Below are 5659 nucleotides of genomic sequence, written 5' to 3'. Positions count from 1 at the left end.
AAGGGACAAAATGTATGACCCGCGGCTCAGTGAATAAACATGACATGCGTCTGCATAAGCACACAAAAACCATTTTTCTTCTTTAGCACCTCGGGGAACAACCTATACAACACACGCGACAGTCTAAAGTAAGGACTTTTGCTCCTATTCCTTGGTTCCAGCTTGAACTACACAGGCCCTGGCAATCTATGCGGCATTGTGGGTGAGTCCAAAGGCAAAACATTTGTCATCATCAACAATAGCCAGCCTCGGGTCAAAAACCTCGCATCACGGATCATAACTACTACTGTCTTGGTCAAATGCTTTAGGGGAATCAGGCAAGGTGGAGCATATTTGTAATGAGGGAGTAATTGCTCATTGGCATCCACCCAAACGCAGCCATACGGCCACAAAGGAAAGCTATGCAGCCTCCACGAAAACTTCGTAGTTAAAAAAATTTGTCCTGGTCCGGGATTCAAACCCGGGACCACCGCTTCAACGGAGCAGTCGCGCTACTAGCTCAGCTAACCGGGACGGCAAGCTTATTGTATGGCGAGGGCTAATTGATCAATAACCCTAAATGGAGACAGTTTTGGTCAAATGTTTAAGGAAGTCCCACAAGGTGGAGAAAATTTTTAATAAGGGAGGAATTACTCATTGGCATCAATCCAAACGCAGCCATACGGCTACAGAGGAAAGATATGCAGCTTCCATTAAAACTTCGTAGTTAAAGAACAATTTGTCCTGGTTCAAGGGCTCGAACCTCGGACCACCGCTTCACCGGAGCAGTCCCGCTACTACACCCTAAACTAAAAGGAGTGAAAGAGTAAGCTGTTACTCTCTTTTTACTTCCATATAGGCGTATTCGTGCTTAGAGTGTAGCTGAGGTAACCGGTACGGCTAGCACATGGCATTGAGCAATTACTCCCTTATTACTCTTGTCTTGCTGCAGCCGCGGCCTACTGGACCCCGTATATTTCCTAACTCTATCAATCGGCCAAATTCTCTCTGTAAGTTTTCTTCTCCTTATGCCTTTTTCGCCGCTCTGAATGACGTTGATAGCACAAGGTTCGAATTTCGGCATCGCCAAAAACCCACTGGCTTTCGTATTGGCCCCGCCGCGGTGGCTCAGTGGTTAGAGCGCTCGACTACTGATCCGGAGTTCCCGGGTTCGAACCCGACCGCGGCGGCTGCGTTCTTATGGAGGAAAAACGCTAAGGCGCCCGTGTGCTGTGCGATGTCAGTGCGCGTTAAAGATCCTCAGGTGGTCGAAATTATTCCGGAGCCCTCCACTACGGCACCTATTCTTCCTTTCTTCTTTCACTCCCTCCTTTATCCCTTCCCTTACGGCGCAGTTCAGGTGTCCAAAGATATATGAGACAGATACTGCGCCATTTCCTTTCCCCAAAAAACCAATTAATTATTATTATTATTATTATTATTATTATTATTATTATTATTATTATTATTATTATTATTATTATTATTATTATTATTATTATTATTATTATTATTATTATTATTATTATTATTATTCGTATTGGGTACAAACTCCCTCCAATAGAAATCGTAGCAAATGGCACTTGTTCGTTTTTCACCGAGTCGCTGACTTGTGGCTTCCAGCGCAGAAATATTCTCAAGATCGAGAGGAATGATCAACTTAATCGTCATGTTCAAGAGACCTATTTATTCATTAGCATTCAACCGAGCGCAAATGCATGGGCACGTAGCAAAAGCGCACAGATTTCTCTAAATGGTCCGAGTTGAGCCAAACTTAATATTGGTTTAGAGGGGTGGCAGTCTGGCTCTCCGAGTAGCTGCTTTACCACCTAGGCCACGGCGGGGGGCCGTACTCTGTGAGGTCCCGATTTCCTTTCGGTTTCTTTTAATGTATCACAGCTTCCGAGGTATGTGAGAAAGTTACTGCGTCATTTGCTTTCCTCAAAACCAATTTCCAATTTTCACCATTAGCCGCCGGGGTGGCTCAGTGGTTAGGGCGCTCGGCTACTGATCCGGAGTTCCCGGGTTCGAACCCGACCGCGGCGGCCGCGTTTCGAAGGAGGCGAAACGCAAAGGCACCGGAGTGCTGTGCGACGTCAGTGCACGTTAAAGATCCCCAGGTGGTCGAAATTATTCCGGAGCCCTCCACTACGGCACTTTTTCTTCCTTTCTTCTTTCACTCCCTGCTATATCCCTTCCTTAAGGCGCGGTTCTGGGGTCCGCCGAGATATGTGAGACAGATACTGCGCCATTTCCTTTCCCCAACAACCAATTTTCATTTTCATTTTTAACCATTCCCTCAACGATCTGATCGAGATAGGACTAATGGTGACATTTCTGTTCTGTATTTCAGTGATACAGGACTGCGCAGTAACTGCACGAGGTAATCTATGAACTGCGCAAGAAAAGATAACAGCATGAAGGCGCTCCTTCTTCTCGGCTACCTTCTTCGTAAGTGAATGCGACAGTAGTAGCATAGGCTCTTATCTTATCGGCTTATGAGCTGACGTAATACACGCAATTTCCCGGACTTCGGATATGCTAGAGCTTAAACGGAAGCTGAAATGGTTTCCTGAGAATTCGACGTTATTCAAGAATTTGAACCTACGGAGCTTATGGGGAAATCATGCGAAGTAGTTTTGTACTAGCTTTTAAAATGTTGACGCAATCGTCGATTAAAACCGCGACTATGTTCAGGCTTCTCCCAAATTCGTCGGGGAAGTGCGGTAAAATTCGTAGTGACGTCATTATCGCCGAAACTTCAGATGTCCGCTGTCATTGCCTGCATGCTGCTGTGCGTCGTCCGATGAAGCCAAGCAATGCTTCGTGAGCTTCACCTTCGATGGCGTTGCTTTTCCTCGATAAAACGTCTGTTTATTCGCTGGAATTGTAGTGCTGTCGTATGTGACGTCATTACCGGGGCCTCTGCCCGTCGCTGTGCACTGTAGGGAAGCCTCAACGCCGACGCCGCTTTATTCGTCGATTACGCCGCCATTTCAAATGCTAGGGCAAAACGATTTCGCAGGCTTTAACTGCATGTTTCACACATTCGGCCCTTTTAATATTATGAAATTCTAACAGTTTATCAATAATCGCCCTTTAACTAATCAACCGCAGTTGGCCTGGACGAGCGGGTCGCTGGCTTCGCCCAGGAACACAGCCTCGAAGACGAAGAACCAATGGTGATCACCCTTGACGACATCGAGCGATTGGGAGAAGCCAACCTGGATGATTCCGCAAGAGCTTACATTGGAGGTGGCGCCGGCCGACAACAGACATTGAAAGAAAACACTAAAGCATTTACAAGGCAAGTTACATTCTATGTTGTTTGCTGATTAATGAGACTTTTATCATGAAGGGCCCAGAAGAGCACACCTTCTAAAGTGCTTTTTCAGCGGTCAAGCGATTTATTTATGCCTTGTTCGTTTTCCTATATGTATATCTACTTTGGAAGTTTGGCAGGTTTTCTCAGATCATGAATGGCAGTTTACGAATATCCCCCAAGAGAAAAAATTATAACAGCAGTATCTTACCGGCGCTCACCTACGGGGCAAAAAGTGGAGGCTAACGAAAAGGGTTCAGCTTAAGTTAAGGACAACACAGCGAGCTATGGAAACAAAAAAATTATAGGTGTGACGTTAAGAGACAGGGAGAAGGCAGAACGGGTCAAGAATCGAACATGGGTTAATGATATCCTAGTCGAAATCAAGAGGAAGAAATGGGCTTGGGCAGTGCATGCATGCAAAGCAAAGGCAAGATAACCGCTGGTTATCTTAACGTTTAACGGAGAGGATTCCAGGAGAAGGCAAGCGTTGTAGAAGGGCGGCAGAAGGATAGGTGCGCGGATGAGATTAGGAAGTTTGTGGGGATACGGTGGCCGCAGCTGGCAAAGAACAGGATTAATTGGAGACACTTGGGGAGGTCATTGTTCTGCAGTGGGTGTATTCAGGCTGATGATGATGACGATGACGTTTCGCTATTAGAGTGGCCACCAAGGATATTGGTAGCAGGGACATATGCAATGCCATCTAAGCTAACGCTGGATACAATTGATTAAGTGCACGACTTTTTTTTGTGATGAACTTTTTGTCCGTGAAAAAACTAGCTGAAGCTGATTTATATTTGCATTTGATATCTGTGCAGCAGTGACTGTTCATTAAGGAAATAATGGCTGAGGCGCCACAGTTGATTTTGAAAGAAATAGCCGTCCTTCTGAAAGTGCGGCCGCACTTGCAGAAGACGTGCACTAAATTGCTCACTACAAAAAGTACCCCTACTGGTAAAATAATTTAAAATTGCAATTGACGTATTGCTACGTAGTGGTAACAGAATAAGGCAGAATATTTAAGCTGATTACTCTGTTTCCTGCGATTGGGTGGCAAGTTCTCTTCCTCGTATACATCCGAAAATAAGCCTAACTGGTTATACGTTCATACACTTGTCATAGTTTCGTCGGCAAACTATCTAGCTCTCATTATCTCTGTCTTGAAAGGCTTGGCGCCAACGAATGCTTGAAACAGTATATTACGCGATAGCGTATACAACTCGTTCGGTCGAAAAGCTGTCACCGTGAACTAGAATTGACAGGAAGGCCTCAGAAACGTGTTTAAAATATTCCCAGAAGTTCCAAATGAAATTCGTCGGCATTGGGATTCTAACCCAGACCCGCTGCGTGCTAGGCTTGCACGCAACGCATATGCTACAAAGAGTCTTTTCTTTTATTGCATGGAAATAGTGCCGAAAAGAAAAGTCACAAAGGGTATCTTTCTTTAAACATGGTATTTATTAAAGTGAATCAATGTTCGATGTACACGAACTTTGTACAAAGCATGAAGAAACCATTCGCAAATCAACACACCTAAGCAACAAAGCAAGAGGAAAGAGTGAATGCAGAGCACATAGCTTATACATCATAATACGGTACATTTCAGCAATAAAAAACTAAAGAAAGGCAGTGAACAGCACAGCGCTAAGAATGAGTCCCACTCCAGATCAAACTCTGTATGGGCATACAATTCTTTGAGATCATACTGAAATGGTATTTAGCAGAAACAAGATTCACAATGTCGGTCCATCATGCGTGTTTTCCACAGGCTGTGTAATCCAATTAAAAATAACATATCTAGGGTTTCATCAACACAGGGCAGTGCAGTGAGATATCGTACAGAATGCGGCGCCAAATTGTGCTTTTTTTCAGCCTGTTGCATGATATCTTAAAAAAAGTATTGCATCTTTACGATTGATGAAACAGTGCTCAATCGTTCCAGTAGCATCACAAAGGCGACAATTAACCATAGACGCAAAAGAATCTTTTTTTCGCTACCCATGTTGTAACCGGTAATGTCTCAGTGGGTAACTTAGAGAAAAATATTTTTGTGCATGGCGAGAGGGGAATTTTACGTTCTTTCTTGAGTACGTCATGCCCCGGTAAACCAAAATACACCGAGTGATACATTGGCGGAGGGAAGAACGTAAGTCCCTGCGCAAGCGTTTTCTCGGCACCGAAAAAATAAACTCAAGGGGAAAATGAACAACTAGGAAACGAACAGCCAAATGCACCTCGTGCATGAATCCCCACAAGCACGGACGACCAGAAGCATTAGAGGACACAATGAGGCCCGGTAAAGCATGACCTAAATTCGCCGCGAGAAATATCGAAACGTCAACATCTATTCTTTTA

At 44.6% G+C, this 5659-nt stretch overlaps 1 non-coding gene across 1 annotated transcript; it reads left to right on the top strand.

Moving 5' to 3' along the window:
- The first annotated feature begins 1096 nt into the window (after positions 1-1096).
- TRNAS-ACU (transfer RNA serine (anticodon ACU)) lies at positions 1097-1168 on the top strand. Its single transcript has one exon. It is a non-coding gene; the product is annotated as a tRNA-Ser (tRNA).
- Positions 1169-5659: the final 4491 nt, after the last annotated feature.

The sequence above is a fragment of the Amblyomma americanum genome, chromosome 8 (genome assembly GCF_052857255.1).
Source record: "Amblyomma americanum isolate KBUSLIRL-KWMA chromosome 8, ASM5285725v1, whole genome shotgun sequence".
Lineage (NCBI taxonomy): Eukaryota > Metazoa > Arthropoda > Arachnida > Ixodida > Ixodidae > Amblyomma > Amblyomma americanum.
The sequence above is the reverse complement of the archived record's forward strand: the minus strand, read 5'-3'. Positions and strand labels throughout refer to the sequence as shown.